General features: G+C 47.8%; 2 long non-coding RNA genes across 2 annotated transcripts in view; one reads left to right on the forward strand and one right to left on the reverse strand.

Annotated features, from left to right (window-relative positions):
- Positions 1–15,691, forward strand: part of LOC115078187 — a 45,998-nt gene that overhangs the window by 9,753 nt on the left and 20,554 nt on the right. The window lies entirely within an intron of this gene.
- LOC115078186 lies at positions 8,949–15,297 on the reverse strand. The gene is made up of 4 exons (XR_003853083.1): positions 14,926–15,297; positions 13,476–13,539; positions 11,860–11,982; positions 8,949–9,146 (listed from the first exon to the last, which is right to left on the reverse strand). It is a non-coding gene; the product is annotated as an uncharacterized LOC115078186 (long non-coding RNA).

The raw sequence follows: 15,691 nt of genomic DNA on the forward strand, positions 1-15,691 counted from the left end.
GTTCCAATGATTTAATTGCCGACCATAACGTGTCCATGATGACTCTTGATGTAGAATAATCTCTGATTCAATCCTGGTTTCCTTCCTACCCCCTGTGGGAAGATCTCCACTCCTCAACACTTCGTTTATGGTATTACTTATGTCCTCTGTACCCACATCCAACATAAGAGGGCCAGCAAAATTTTTTAAATTTATGCATGGTGGGGAGGGAGTCATAGGAGCACTGGGGCTTAAAGAGATGACTTCAGCCTGTAGATTTGCTTCTCGCTCTGAAGCATCATCTACTGCGGCTCCTTCCTCCGGCTTGCCTGCTGTTGCCATAAAGGAGGAGGAAATTTGAGGCTGTGATGGAACGGGTAAGGGAGTCGATGTTTGAATCTCCCTTAACCACACCTTTCTTTTAGTATGCGGCATATCTTATTGGGGTAACCTTATAACAATTTCAAATTCCCCTTCCTTATGGATCTCTATACTTTAATTCTTTTAAATCCCTGGATTGGGGGCTTGAGAGAGAGGTTAAAAGTAATATTGTTATTTACAAAGTCTCGCAAATCCACTTCTTCAATTCAAACGTTCCTCCAATCCTCAAAGTTCCAACAATGCCGAGCGCACCGGCGGCTCCTGCGCGCCGCAGGAGGGGCTGATTTTATAACGCTTCCGGGACCCTTTAGTGACATCATCAGCGTGATCCCACTCAGCGTCAGGGTCAGGGCAACGTCCTCTCCCTCGTATGGTTCCAGAGGCAAAGAATTTCAAGGTAATAGTAGCAGTTCCTTCGGTTCTCGTCTCTCCTCTCCCCCTTATTCCCTTTTTTCAACCTGGGATTTCTATCCTTAAAGATTCAATATTGCATTTTGTTACCTGCAGAACTTTTATCCTGTTTGATGCTCTTTAACCACCCCTCCACCAATTTGATCCATCCTATCACCACCCCTCCACCAATTTGATCCATCCTATCATTGTGATATAATTTGTACCCTGACATCACAGGGTCCTGTTGGTTATCCTCCTTCCACCAGGTCTCTAAGTTGCCAATTATATCTACCTCTTCATCCAGTGCTACACACTAACTCTCTCATCTTATTTGTTTAGACTTCTAGCATTTGTATACAGACATTTCAAAGTATGTTTTTTGTTTGTATTAACAACCTGCTCATCAGTTGACAGGGGCAATTTGAAATCTTCCGCACTTAAAGGTACCTGGTCCTCTTTGGAATTTATTACAACCTCTCTACTGGGATGCCTTATTTTCCCTATTCTTTCGGTATGCTTCAAAGATACATCATTTCAAACCATGCGCTTCTGAGCACCTGTCTGCTTTCTCCCGTCATCTAGTTTAAATGCTGCACTAACTCCATTTTAAAAGTTAGTGCCAGCAGCCTGATTCCACTCTGGTTAAGGTGGAGCCCATACTTTTGGAAAAGGACCCCCCTTCCCCAAAATGAAGCCCAGTTACTAACAAACCTAAAACCCTTTTCCCTGCGCCATCGTCTCATCCACATGTTGAGGCCATGGAGCTCTGTCTCTGTGGCCCTGCATGTAGAGTGGGGAACATTTTCTGAAAATGCTACCCTGCAGATTCTGGATTTCAGCTTTCTTCCTAAAACCCTAAATTTGGCTTCCAGAACCTCCCTCCTGCACTTTTCCTATGTCATTGGTACCCACGTGTACCAAGACAGCCGGCTCCTCCCCAGCACTATCTAAAATCCTATCTCTGTGATGTGTGAGGTCCGCCACCTTCGCACCAGGGCAGGCAACTTACCAAGTGATCCTCATGTCCATCAGCCACCCAGCTATCAGTCTTCCTAATAATCGAATCACCAACTATAACAGCTGTCCTAACCCTTCCCTCCTGGGCACGCGCCCCCGGAGACCTGTCCTGTGTGCGAGAGGATACTACATCACTTTGAAGGCAGGTCTTCGCTACAGGATTGCCTTCTGCCTCATCAAGCTGATGCTCTCCTTCCAGTTGACCTTTCTCCTCCAAGGCAGCACAGGGGCTGCCAGATTGGAGGTGGAACTTTTCTACTCTGTCCCTGAAGGTCACCTCTCTATACCTCTCTGTCTCCCTTAACTCCTACAAGTGGCACTCAGTGCAAAAGACTGGAAAGCTTCCCTCTGGCTGCTGGACTACTTCCTGCTTACATAGTTTTGTTGATTTGTTATCGAGTTAAAATTTCTAAGGCCGAAAGGATATAAAGCAAACAAAGTACTTTTAGTTTATAGATTTATTTTATATTTGTCTCGCAATGACCCTCAAAACACTACAATTAATCTACCTCTGTCTTCCTAGTTACCCCCTTATTAACTCTTATTTTGAATTAAATTCCTTTTGTATAAAATCTGTAGCAAATTACTTCTATCAAACAATTACCATGTAAAATCAAAACACATAAAAACAGATTAAGGTAAATGGATACAATATAGTGGTCCTCTTCTGCGGTAAGGCCTCTGGGGCTTTGGAGTTAAAAGCCTGAATCACTTGCTGTGACCTCTGGGAGTCCTCTCCCAGAGGGTACTGGGAACAGCCTGCAGATGAGCCTTTTGGTCCTCTTCTGCTGCAAGGGTTGGGGGGGGCTCTGGAAGCTGGGGCTGAGAAGTTAGAAGCCTGGATCACTCGCTGAGTGATCCTGGCTGCACCAGGGGTCCCATGGAAGAGGCCCTCTTCGAAGGCCTGGGGCAGTCTGACCTGGATCCCGGGGAGGAGTGGGCAGACAGGTGCTCCAACACCGGGGGCATAAGACCAAGAGTCCTCTTTGAGATGTGCTATTTTGGCGGCGTGCTGGGAGCCTGGGGGGACATGCGGCCGCAGTCCCTGCAGTTAGCCATGTCATACTCCGGGCCCAGGCACAATAATAATTGTGCCTGTCCGTCGCCAACATGATCTTGCCACATTGGCAAAACTTGAATCCCGGTGGCCTGGGAGGCATACTGGGCGAAGAAGTGTGGAAAGGACTCCAAGGGAATGAAGATCCGAGCGGAGAAGAGGAGCTCTACGTGCGGAAGACAGACAGAGGAAGGTGGCACCGCGCGGTAAAGTACGCGCAGCCTCACACAGAGCAAATCTCTGTCAGCTAAAAGAAGCTCCGTCTCAGCCGTCCCGGAAGACGTTCCCCCAGATAGCATGGCTAATTCAGCCTGCTTATCTGCGGGAAAAAACATTTTTATACACAGCAGTAATTTGGCTAATATAGATGAGGTTATTTTTTAAACAAAATAATTCTAATTTTAACTACACTGTATTACATTATAGGGCCAGTAAATGTGAAGGCATTTCGATGTACGCAGAAGGACAGGTAGTCCCCTCCACATAAACCATGTAAAAATGAAACGTTGCCAAGAGAGATATGAGAAACCGAATTGCTTTGGGACATATTACAGTTAGGTATATGATGCTGCTTTGTTTAGTGAAGCTGAAATAGCATGAACATAAGTAACGGTTTTACATGGTTGGCTCATCTGCATACCCTGCCTAGCAGCCCCTGGAAGAGGATGTCAGAGGTCACAGTGAGCAATCCAGGCTTCCAACTCTGCAGCCCCAGCTTCCAAAGGCCCCCACCCATTGCAGCAGAAGAGAACTGGAAGGCTCAGCATGCAAACTGTTCCCAGCAGTCCCCGGAAAAGGAACCAGGAGGTCACAGCTTCCAGAGGTCCCCCCCCCCCATCCCTTGCAGCAAAAGAGGATCAGAAGGCTCATCCACACACTGTTCCCAGCAACCCCCTGGGAGAGGTCACCCAGGGGGTTGCTGGGAACAGTTTGCATGCTGAGCCTTCCAGTTCTCTTCTGCTGCAATGGGTGGGGGCCTTTGGAAGCTGGGGCTGCAGAGTTGGAAGCCTGGATTGCTCACTGTGACCTCTGACGTCCTCTTCCAGGGGCTGCTAGGCAGGGTATGCAGATGAGCCAACCATGTAAAACCGTTACTTATGTTCATGCTATTTCAGCTTCACTAAACAAAGCAGCATCATATACCTAACTGTAATATGTCCCAAAGCAATTCGGTTTCTCATATCTCTCTTGGCAACGTTTCATTTTTACATGGTTTATGTGGAGGGGACTACCTGTCCTTCTGCGTACATCGAAATGCCTTCACATTTACTGGCCCTATAATGTAATACAGTGTAGTTAAAATTAGAATTATTTTGTTTAAAAAAAAACCTCATCTATATTAGCCAAATTACTGCTGTGTATAAAAATGTTTTTCCTGCAGATAAGCAGGCTGAATTAGGCATGCTGTCTGGGGGAACGTCTTCCGGGACGGCTGAGACGGAGCTTCTTTTAGCTGACAGAGATTTGCTCTGTGTGAGGCTGCGCGTACTTTACCGCACGGTGCCATCTTCCTCTGTCTTCCGCACGTAGAGCTCCTCTTCTCCGCTCGGATCTTCATTCCCTTGGAATCCTTTCCACACTTCTTCGCCCAGTATGCCTCCCAGGCCACCGGGATTCAAGTTTTGCCAATGCGGCAAGATCATGTTGGCGACGGACAGGCACAATTATTATTGTGCCTGGGCCCGGAGTATGACATGGCTAACTGCAGGGACTGCGGCCGCATGTCCCCCCCAGGCTCCCAGCACGCCGCCAAAATAGCACATCTCAAAGAGGACTCTTGGTCTTATGCCCCCGGTGTTGGAGCACCTGTCTGCCCACTCCTCCCCGGGATCCAGGTCAGACTGCCCCAGGCCTTCGAAGAGGGCCTCTTCCATGGGACCCCTGGTGCAGCCTCAGATGGATAGTAAAAGGCCCGATCGTCCGTGCCTTCCCAAGACGCAAAAAGCATTGGGAGATGCGTCGGCACATCCGGTGCCGACAGATGCCAGGACCATTAATACACCCGGTTGAGACATCGCGCCGGTGGGATGTGTCGCCCGAACATGGACGCATGTGGCACTCCATGTCGGAAGCAAAGCGCACGAAGCACCTGCGCACTGATGCAAAAAGCTGAAGCACAGCAATACCTCGATGCAATGGACCACGCTGCTGGGCCCACTGACACAGGCACGGCGCAGCTCAACGTAGGATGCTCCATCCCACCATAGGTGTTGGCTCCGATGTCAGAATCTAGAGGGGGCATCCTTCCGAAGCTGGACCTAGTCTTCTCAGAGGAAGAACACGTCTCTGTCACAGGTTCAGGATCTTCCCATTCTTCTGCTCCAGTGTACTCGGACTTATCAGTGTCCAGGCATAGTCAAGACTCACCATGCCTCCAGGAACCTCTCCAAAACATCACAAGCTTGCTCCGGTGGAAGAGCATGTCCACGTTCATCCTCGGGAGGCCTGACTCAGATGTCCTCTGGGCAGCTGTGCCACCCAGGCGCCCCTGTAGGGATGACCAAGGGACTCTGGCATTTCGAGTGATGTCCCAAATCTCGGACATACTTTCCAAGTTCCTCTCCTCGGAGGGGGGACCAGCATAGAACCATACCTCATCCGCCCCAGCAGGACACCTCGCCAATGGGGAAAAGACAGCCCAGACCACGGGAACAGTAGCTCAGGTAAGGGCCCATCCCCTTCGGATCCGCCGGAGGAGCATCCGGAGCCAACCTCCCCACCGGATGACCTCTCCTACTCAAAATTTGTGGAGAAGGTAGGGGCCGAGCTGAGTATTGAGACTTGGAAAGTGCCAGACGCCCAAGCTTGAAGCCTTAGGGATTCTTAAAATATTCGAGATGCCCGCTGAACCTACTGCTTTGCCATCGCATGCGGTGCTAGACGCAGTCATGACTAAGACCTGGGAATTTCCTTTCTCTGGCCTTGCCACCTCCAGGAAGATGGACCTCCAAGTTCTGAATGCAGCAATCACCTTTCTATAGCACGCCACAGCTGCCCCATGTGTCTGAAGTAGTGGAGTCGGCGATGAAGAGGGACAAGAAGTTCCATCTGCATTCCAACACCCCTCGGGACAGTACTCAAAATACCTGGATGATTTTGGATGCCAGCATTTCAAGCAGGGATGCGGGATGCTGAATGCCAAAATTTAACAACACCAATTCTGTATCACACAGTACCTTTTATGAGTGCCTGCAGTCCCTCAAGCCATTCATTGCCACCACTTCGCAACCGGACACGATGCCACAGCAGTTCCATGACCTGGAAGAAGTTCTTACATGTTTTGCGGACAATATATGAGGCCTTTGAGACGTCGGTCCACACCACGGAGGAGGGCATTGCAGCCCGGAGGATAGTGTGGCTCAGGGCCAGCGCCATCCGTGAAGATATTCATGAGAAGCTGGCGGACTCCCTTGTATGCTGGACTCAGCGCATCTCATCCTTGTGGCACTGGCATGGCCCAGACAACCGTGGTACATCTATCCACAGAACATCCCATCCCACTGGGCCACAGTGCAACCCTGATATCTCAGGATGGGGGCTCACTGCTCCACCCACTGCTCTCCTCCCTCCATCTCACGCCGTGGAGATTGAGAGGGCAGTGTTAATTGACCTGTGACTGCCCGCTGAAGTCCAGGATGTTCTTGTCTCGATAGTCCTCTAATGGTTTGCTATGCTGCTTGGTGCGATGCCAAATGCATCGACTTGTTCTCATGTTCTCTTTACTCATGTATATCTACAAGAAGCCTCCGTTCATCAGATACTGGTTTGCTGACAACCCCTTCCAATAAAGAAGTTCACAGAGTATCCACAAGGGCTTGAGCTGCATCAATAATAGGTCCCCATATCTGGAACTCTCTTCCATTTTCTCTGAGAACTGACCCCTCCATATCTTCTTTCAGGAAAAGCCTCAAAACTTAGCTTTTTTGGAAAACTTTCCCCTCACAAAGTTAATTGTTTTTAACAATACCACGCTACAACTTCCTTCTTTCATTAGAAACACAATATCTCATTTCACTATAGGTTTTCTTATTAATTTAGTTTTGATATTTTTAATTTACTATTGATCTTTTAATTATTTATATTTACTCTGTTTAACTGTTTTACTGTATTTTGTCTTCAATAGTTTAACTGAAGACAGTTCTGTTATATATAAACCGATGTGAAAATTTGAATAAAATGTCGGTATAGAAAAACAAATAAATAAATGTTCTCCGGAGCATCTGCTAGAATACCTTCACTCCCTCTTTCACTCAGGCGAGAGTGAGAGTTCATGTCAGCGCGATCGCAGTTTACCATCTCCCACACAGGGGTCTTCCCATCTCCAACCACACCCTGGTCTCTTGCTTCATTCGGAGCATCCTTCACCTTCAACTGCCCTGTCCTTGGGACCTCGCATTATTCTGGAGCAGCTGATGCTGCCCCCTCTTTTGACACCTTGGACGCAGCCCCTCCAAGGTGCTGTTCCTGGGTGCCCTCGCCTCTGTACGGCGAGTCAGCGAGCTGCAGGTGCTAGTCCACTATTCTCCACGGTTACCACAACAAGGTAACCGTGTGGAGCCATCCCTCCCTTCTACCAAAAGTAGTCTCGGCCTTCCACATCAACCAGGCAATCACTCTGCCGACCTTCTGCCCGAAGCCTCGTCGGAATGAGGGAGAGAGGCGATTGCATACGTTGGCCTGCAAGCGAGCCTTGACGTATTACAAACAGAGAACGCAGTCCGAAATTAGACCCTCACAGCTGTTCGTCTCCTGGGTCAGCCACGTGGATTACGCAGTGTATTCAGTTGTTATGCCAAGCGGTCAGACACTCTTGCAGGATTGCCAAAAGAGCACCAAGCTCGGGCAATGGCGGCTTCGGTAGCCCATCTCCGGGGGGGGGGGGGGCCCGATGCAGGATGTTTACAAAGTGGCCACATGGTCCTCCCCGCACAAGTTCACGATGCACTACTGCATAGACCAACAAGTGGCAGCGGATGCAGTGGTGGGCAGAGCTATACTCCATTCTGTCAGAAAGTGAAGAGACTGTCCGCTGTCATAGGTGAAGGTGAGCGCAGCACTCTAGACTCAGACTCTTGCAGCCGTCCAGTTATATAAAAAAAAGAAAAAGGAAAAAGAGACTCTTCTAGCTGTACTCTTCCTTTCTCAGTTGGGGACTCCCAGACAGCATAGCTAATTCAGCCTGCTTATCTGCAGGAAAAAAGCAAGTTTGCCTACTGTAAACTGTGTTTGCTGTAGATAGCAGGATGAATTAGCCATGCTGGCCCGCCCCCCCTCCCTGGACAGTCTCCATCTTGTGTTTTGCAGATTTGCTTTGGAAAGACTGAGAGGAGGATGGCGCCACGTGGGAAAGTACACGCAGCCTCACACAGAGCAAAGCTCTTTCGGCTAGGGAAGCTCCGCCTGGGCCGTCCCGGAAGACGTCCTCCAGACAGCATGGCTGATTCATCCTGCTATCCACGGAAAACACCGTTTTACGGTAAGCAAACTTGCTCTTAGTCTTCTCTGCGCGCCGTACATGGAAGCCCTTACCTGAAGGAGATCAACCTCACATGTACTTTTAGGAGGGTGACGGGGTAGTGTTCTGGGGAGGTTGGGAAATAAATTTGTGGAGATCACATTTTTCAAATTGACATGCCTTATTTCACGGGAAGGAAGGACCCATAGAAAAAGCAGGTGCAAATCTCAGCGGATGCTTTTTCCCTCGGATTGGGCATGCTTGTGGACCTTGCACCAGTGCACCCAGTATGGGAAACATTCCCTCTCCGTGTGTCCTGACTTGTCTCTCTTTCTTTGAGTAAATCATCCATCTGTTGGCAGGATTTCATGGCTCTGAATGAAAGTGCTGGTACGGAGTCTGAAGGATCCTTCTGGCGTATTCTTGTGTTGGAATTGGGTGCGAGAGTCTGCACTCTGGTTTTGTCTTCTTTTTTTCCCCAGCGGCTTGCGGGAGATCTTAACATCGCGCCCTTCATCCTAATACACTGATGCAAGGATCAGTTCATTTCTCTCTCACCCTCTCCCTGAGCATTTGTGTTTGTGCTGAGCATTCTTGCTGTTAACTTGATTTTGAGCTTGTGTGCTGTTTAAAAAAAAAAATGTAATAAGGAATGGGACAGATTTATTCATTTTCTTTATTTGCAATGGATGCCATTTTACAAGATCATTGGTTTTGGCTTTTTTTTTGTTGTTTTTGCATGCAATAATGTGTTTGTGAGATCAGTATTGCTCCAGTATATATATTTTTTTTTAAATGATGAAGATGCGCAGTCTGGTCTGCAGCTGAAAGCAGTTTCTCATGGCATGCATGGCGCATTGTTTCCTGTAAAATAAAGGAGAATATTTCTTCAGAGAGAGAAGGTGCCAGGAAAGATAAGTATGGGGGAGGGAGGGAGGGAGGAGTTGGTTAGAGGACAGGGGAGAGGAGTAACTAGGTGGGAGATGGGTTAGGTGAATGGGGAAGAGGGTTAGTGATAGGGTAGAGAGGGTAAGTTTATGGATGGGAATTTAGTGGTAGGTGAGTCAGGCTAAGCGGGGGCAGGTCTCAACATAGAGGTGCTCGGACTTAGCTGTTGCTTTCGTTATTTTTAAGACTCAAATATTTTTTATTCCATCTCTTCCCCAGGAATTAACGCCCATTTCAGAGACTAGCGTTTTTCTAAGGTGCTGTGCAAACACGGTGCCTGACCTCACTTCCCAGGTCCAGTGGTCACCCCCAGACCCAAGAGACTGCAGGTTTGAGACCAGGCTGGCCCCAAAAATGGGTTAACCTCTGACCCATCAGTTCTTCCAGTGTTAAAAATAAACCCATGAGTTAAGCCTCCAGGGCTTCAACGCCTCTCCCTGCATCGGGGAGCAATAGCGGGTGCCTTGGTTTACATGGGATTTGCGTGGAAGAGCACTAATTAGAATGCACATTTTCCTCATGTTTAATCCTTATTAAATCATGAGTAAAAATGTGTGCTCGGCCTACCTCCGGAGAAAGCTTTACGTTGTCACTGATCTGCAATGTTTTTGTTTCATTCTCCGTTTTATTTTTATTTCTGGATATGCATGGATTACATTTTTAGTTCAGGTGAGAATACATTTTTTTTTACCAGCTTGATGCCTTCCTGTCTATACTATTTCAGTGAATTACATTACAGCTGTTACTTTTTCACACCGGAACCAAAGAGCATAACAACCCCCCTTGATATCAGGTAAGTCCATATGCATGCACCGGTTACCTTATTCTGAAGAGCTATCATTTAATTAAGTCAGGTTCTGCTCAACTCTAAATTTGCTTTAAATGGAGCTCATGTGTTCTGCTCCCACATTGTTTGGTCCATCCACCCTTTTTTTTTTTTTTTTTTGTCTTACCATGGCTTGCCTATTGCCTTGTGTATTCTTGTTTATACATAGCAAAGCAGCAAATGCATGTCCACTCTCTGTGAATGTCATTTAGTAATTGATCTGAACTCCCCCAGAAACGTTCAGATTCTGTCATTTTATAGGACTCTGTAAGTAAACAGGCAGTGGATTGGCTGAGAAGCAAATGCACAGCTCTCATCACAGCTCTGATTCAAGTCTTCAAATTCTAAATATGACTTCACTAATGTTTGCTGTTGTCCCTAGCGCATCACAGGGTTCTGTCCAATCGGATAATTGTAAGTCTGAGCTACTGTAGCGTACTGTACACGGCTATTAGGGTTACCAACCCTTAACACTCTTTAAACTCTACTTTTCACACTTTTGACTAATTTTTTCCTCTTCTAACCGTCAAATGCAAGGTCCTGCCTAAGCAGCTGTCACTTTGTACTTCTTCCAAGGAACGGAGGGGAAATCAAAGTTTTGTAAAATATGTTTACAATTAGAATATTTTTTTTAGAAAACCCCTCAAAGTTATGTCCACTTAAATTCTCCACCCCAAGCAGGGTACCAAAAGCAATTAAATTTGTTGATTTTACTTAAAAGTAATTTTGTTTGGTGATTGGTTTTGCTGTATGCCGACTATAAGAATGCTAAATCTGCTTCCCCCATCACTGAAGCACACACAGAATGTGTGAAACTCTGTACCATTAATCATATCTATAGCACTACTAGATCTACACAGAATTGTACAGGTAGATACATGTTAGAGTCGGTCCCTGCTCCATAGAGCTTATGGTCTAGGCGAGAGACGCAAGAGGTTTCAGGCAAATGTACTTAACGACTTCCATGCGCACAGCACTCGACATCTGATCGAGGCTAATGCCATTCCCTGCCGTGCAGGAATACTCCCCAGCATCATCCTCTATCACAGGGTCAAAAGTCTGCCATTGGAAAGGGGGAGAAATCAAAAGACCGAGTGAAGGCACAGAGCCGGCTGGGCAGCATTACAAAACATGGGTGGCAAGTAGCCATCCTGTAGCTGTGCAAAGAGAGACCGCTCCTGTAAAAAAAAAAAAAAAAGGGTGCAGGGTAATATCCACAACCCCTCCCTCCACAATTGCTTATTTGAAGTGCGTTTGTCTTAATATTGTACGTTTTTGTGTACGATAGACTTTTTGCTAACCACTTTGGTACCAATGGAATTGCAGTACATGCAGTAAATAATAATTTGCCTGGCTGAATGCTGGCATGTCATTGTAGGATATCCCCGCGAGTCCCCAGGGACCCTGTAGAGGGCTCTGTCTTGAGTTAGCAGGTGGCTGCCTTATGGGACCTTATGGGAGCTATAGGCCTCTGCACCCTTATGGTGCAGAGGCCTATAGCTCCCATCCTCTTCCCACATCCTGTCCTGAACAGGTAAAACCGGAGCCAACCAGAGCAGAGGAGGACTGGCCCTGTCCTGAAGGACTCGAGTATCAAATCTTTCTGCCTGGTATGTGTAAGTCATGGTATACATTCATCTCCGTGGCTGGGATCTTGTGCCGCGAAAGAGAGACATTTGACAGCTCATGGGGTCAGGGGACAGAGAGAAGGAAAGATAAGTTGCTGTATGCCTTGGAGATTTACTACTCTATGTAACATTTTGTTGGCATTGAGGGTGTAGGAGGAGCTCTGGAAGGCTGGACCTTGTTCTTGTACCACGTGAAGGTGGAGGAGGGGATGCCATCCGTCTCTGTGCAGACCAGCTCCGCCTTGCTTCCCGTTGTGACAGAGGTGGGGAACCCTGATGGTGGGTACAGAAGGGGAGACTTGCCACATGTCCCAAGAAGAACACAAAAACAAAGCACACAAGTTAACTTTTTTTTTTTTTTTTAACTGTTTCAGAAAATAACCTAATTGGGCCAGCGTAGTGGCTCAGCAGCGCTGCTATGCACCTCCATGCTGAGGCCCTTGGTTCAGTTCCTGCTTCCTGGGCTGGGCAAGGATGGTGCGGAGGAGGCGTTCACAGCCCCCAGGGGACAGATTCCCAGTCACTGCACAGCGGCGACACCTAGTGGCTGGATTTAGGACCCAGAAAGAAGCCCTGGCTCAGGGCCCCCCACCGAGGACTGTCACTAAAATGAGTGGGTAAACAGAGTCAGAGGCTATACAGAATGGGGGGGGAAATATCCCCCGGGTGATCGCCAATAAAGGTTCACGGTGCTGCAGTCCAACTGAGGTGGGCTCCGATGAGCAGGAAGAAGCCACCAGAGAAATCACTCAATCTAATCTGTATTTCTGCTCGCGTGGTATTAGAACAGGGTTGTCCAACTCGGTCCTCAAGCACACAAACTGGTTGGGTGTTCATGATATCCCTGCTTAAGTTGCATGCAAATCTCTCTCATACATTCACTAAGGATATCCTGGAAACCTGACTGCAAGAGGACAAGAACTTGCTTCATGGACTTTCCATATCGTACTTTTTAGTGTTCAGCGTGAAAAGGTATTAAGAGAAATCAAAGTCTCGTAGGGCCCAGACCAGCAATGTCCTGTCCCAGTGCCCCGTTCTGGTCTCTCTTCCTTTCAGCAGCATTTTCCTTCTGAATTTTGGGTTTCCAGCATCATTGGGAAGTAACCCAGGCTGTGGCACCAGGAGACTTCATTTGCAATCACCTTAGGCGTTTCTCCTTTTTTTTTTTATCGCCCCTCCTACCTCAGTCCAGCCACTGCTGTGCCATCTCAGCCGGAGGCCACAAATCAGCCTCTCAAGACCCTAACTAACGTGAACCCCCAAGCTCGCCGATGCATAATGACTGGGACACCAGTCATTTTTGCCTGTTTCTACCGCCGGGCCTCATTTAAATACTGAATCGTGCACACAAGTGAGTGGCCTGTGCACACGCCCCGCTCTCCCGCGGACTTTACTGAATCGGCTCATTTGTTGGCTAGATTTCTTATATCGTGAGAGGGCTGTGTAGTCTCAGAGCTTCTGCAGTCTCAGGGTCCCCCAGCAGGAGGCGGGCTGTAGAGAACAGTACAGGAGCGCTGGCTGTGGGGGTGCTACTGAGAGTTCCTGAAGTCCCAGTCTCCCCCAGTAGAAGTAGAAGCTTGACTGCACATTTTGTTTTCTGAATTGCGTGGGAATACCTAATAGGGCCTTCAACATGCATTTGCATGTTGAGGGCGCTATTAGGTTCGGCGGGTTGGACGCGCTATTAGGTTCGGCGGGTTGGACGCGCGTTTTCGGCCCCTCACTGAATAAGGGGCCAACGGCGGGCTAACAGTGCGCTCCATCGGCCCGTATATGCAGAAGGAGACTTACTTCCGCCGCCTTTGACCATTATATTCGGCGAGTTTGGTAACAACTCCTCCAGAGGCTCCAGACCCTGCCAGAGAGGGAAAAGAAAAACGTTTAATCATTCACTTCGTACCAAGAAAGCCAAACTAGGGAGGAGTAGCCTCTATTTATTTATTTATTTATTTATTTATTTATTTAACGCTTTTTATATACCGGCATTCGTAGGACACATCATGTCGGTTTACAGGTAACTGAGACAGGAAATTACAATGAACGATGAAAGAAGGCTAAATAGATAATATACGACAGTGCATAGAAAGAGAGTCAGCGAACAGAAATACAACTTGGTAGAACGTAATGGATTTTGATTATCCATATTAAAATTAGATGTACAAGTGAACTTATATACAATGTTAGGGAGGAGTGTGCACTCATAGGCTTAGCATATGAACTATGAACAATATAAATAATGTGCACTACTGTACAATTGAATGAGGGGAGGGGGCAGAAAGGAAGGGAGCGAAGAGGAAAAGGGCGGAAGGGGTGGGGGAAGAGTGAGGGGGATGAGGGTGGGGCAAAGGGAAAAAAGGTACTTTAAGGCAGGGGTACTTTAGAGGAAAGTACATTAGCAACATTTCCTCTAATGGTCAGAGCGAGCGGCCTGAGAACCAGGGAAGATAGGGTTTGAATCCTTTACCTCCTACTGAGATTCTTTGTGCAAGTTGCTTTGCCTTACATTGTGACAGGTACCGGATCATTCATCCAAATGCGCCATCAAAGGCTCTAACGTGTGGATATCTCACACCTCTACAGGATAATTGGCGTATCCCCACCCAGATACCCTCCCCTATAATGCATGAATAATGTAAATACACACAAAAAAGGCAATTCTATGCCAATATTTTATCACGGCCGACTGAGGAGGTAGTCAGTCGTGATAAAATAACTACATCTCCCTGGCCTGAGTTAGATGTGCGGCGGGTCCCGAGGCTCATGCCGCACATTTTAAAGTGGTAGGGGGAAAAAATATTTTTAAAAAACCAACCCACGTCCAAACGGGGAGATTGAGCCAGGGTCATTGCTGACCCCCATTGACTCCCCAAAACTAAAAATAAAGTTTAAGTATCCCTGCGGCGGCCCTCCCCAAAGTTACCCCTGATGGAACAAGGCCCTTCCCCCTCCCCCCCCCCCCCCGGATTGGGAATTATTTATATAATAGGGCTAAATTCAGAAAAATGTGCCCTTTGTAGCTGTGTGTTGAGAATCTCCTGGTTTAAAACAAAAACCCTGGAGCTGTCAGTTTTGCCATTTCTCTGTTTTGTACTGAGAATCTCCCATTAAAGGCTGTAACAAGATGCCCGAATGGGAGGTAGGCAGACCTGCACAATACTAAACACACACACACACACTATGATACAAGATACGAGATATACAGTAATGAAAATACTTCATTTCCCGTGACTATAATACATACCAAATTGGCATCCTGCCACTCATCAGGTGCGACCGAAAAACAGGAGCCCACAGCTTCAACGGGAAAGATCCTGCGCCACTCCTCAGTGCACAGGTGAGGCTCCAAGTTCCCACCGGAGGACCCTGAACTTTTATAGGGCTTTGTAAACAAGTGTGTGTGCGTGGATGAACCAGGACCTGGGTCTGAGAACCTTTCTGTACAGGGAAGGGCTGCTGGCCAGGCATTCCTCCTCCTGTTGAGTCAGGTCCCAGGCACAGACAAGCTACTCTCCCCCACAACCACTTGTGTAAGCCCTGCTGATACAGCTTTTTGCTTCAAAAAACAAGTCCCCAGCTTAAAAAGTGACAGGACAGCATAATGTTTGTTCTGAGAGCATTTTTTTAAACCCATCGTATTACAAAGGCCATGCTGAATATATTCCTGGATGTGCGAATTTTGCGGAGGCATCAAGGTGCCCCCACCCCAGCTCCCTCTTCAGTCGTTCATGCTGCGTTCTTACGTTGCGTGTCTGGTCGTGACGTCTGCAGGACGCTCTGATGGTGACCAGCCCCCTGGATTTTCTTAGACTTAGTGGCGAGACATTCCGAGATGTCTCGCCACTTTCTGCTGCATATCAGACAGTTTGGGTAGCGAGGAGCGTGGCTTGAGAGGAGGCTCGCACGTCGGGCCTCCAGTCTGAAAGCTAAAAGGGCCCAAAGGCGATGCCACCATGTCTGGGAAAACAGGGACGGCACAGAAGGACCTAAGAAAATCCAGGGGGCTGGTC

The sequence above is a fragment of the Rhinatrema bivittatum genome, chromosome 16, assembly GCF_901001135.1.
Source record: "Rhinatrema bivittatum chromosome 16, aRhiBiv1.1, whole genome shotgun sequence".
Classification (NCBI taxonomy): Eukaryota; Metazoa; Chordata; class Amphibia; order Gymnophiona; family Rhinatrematidae; genus Rhinatrema; species Rhinatrema bivittatum.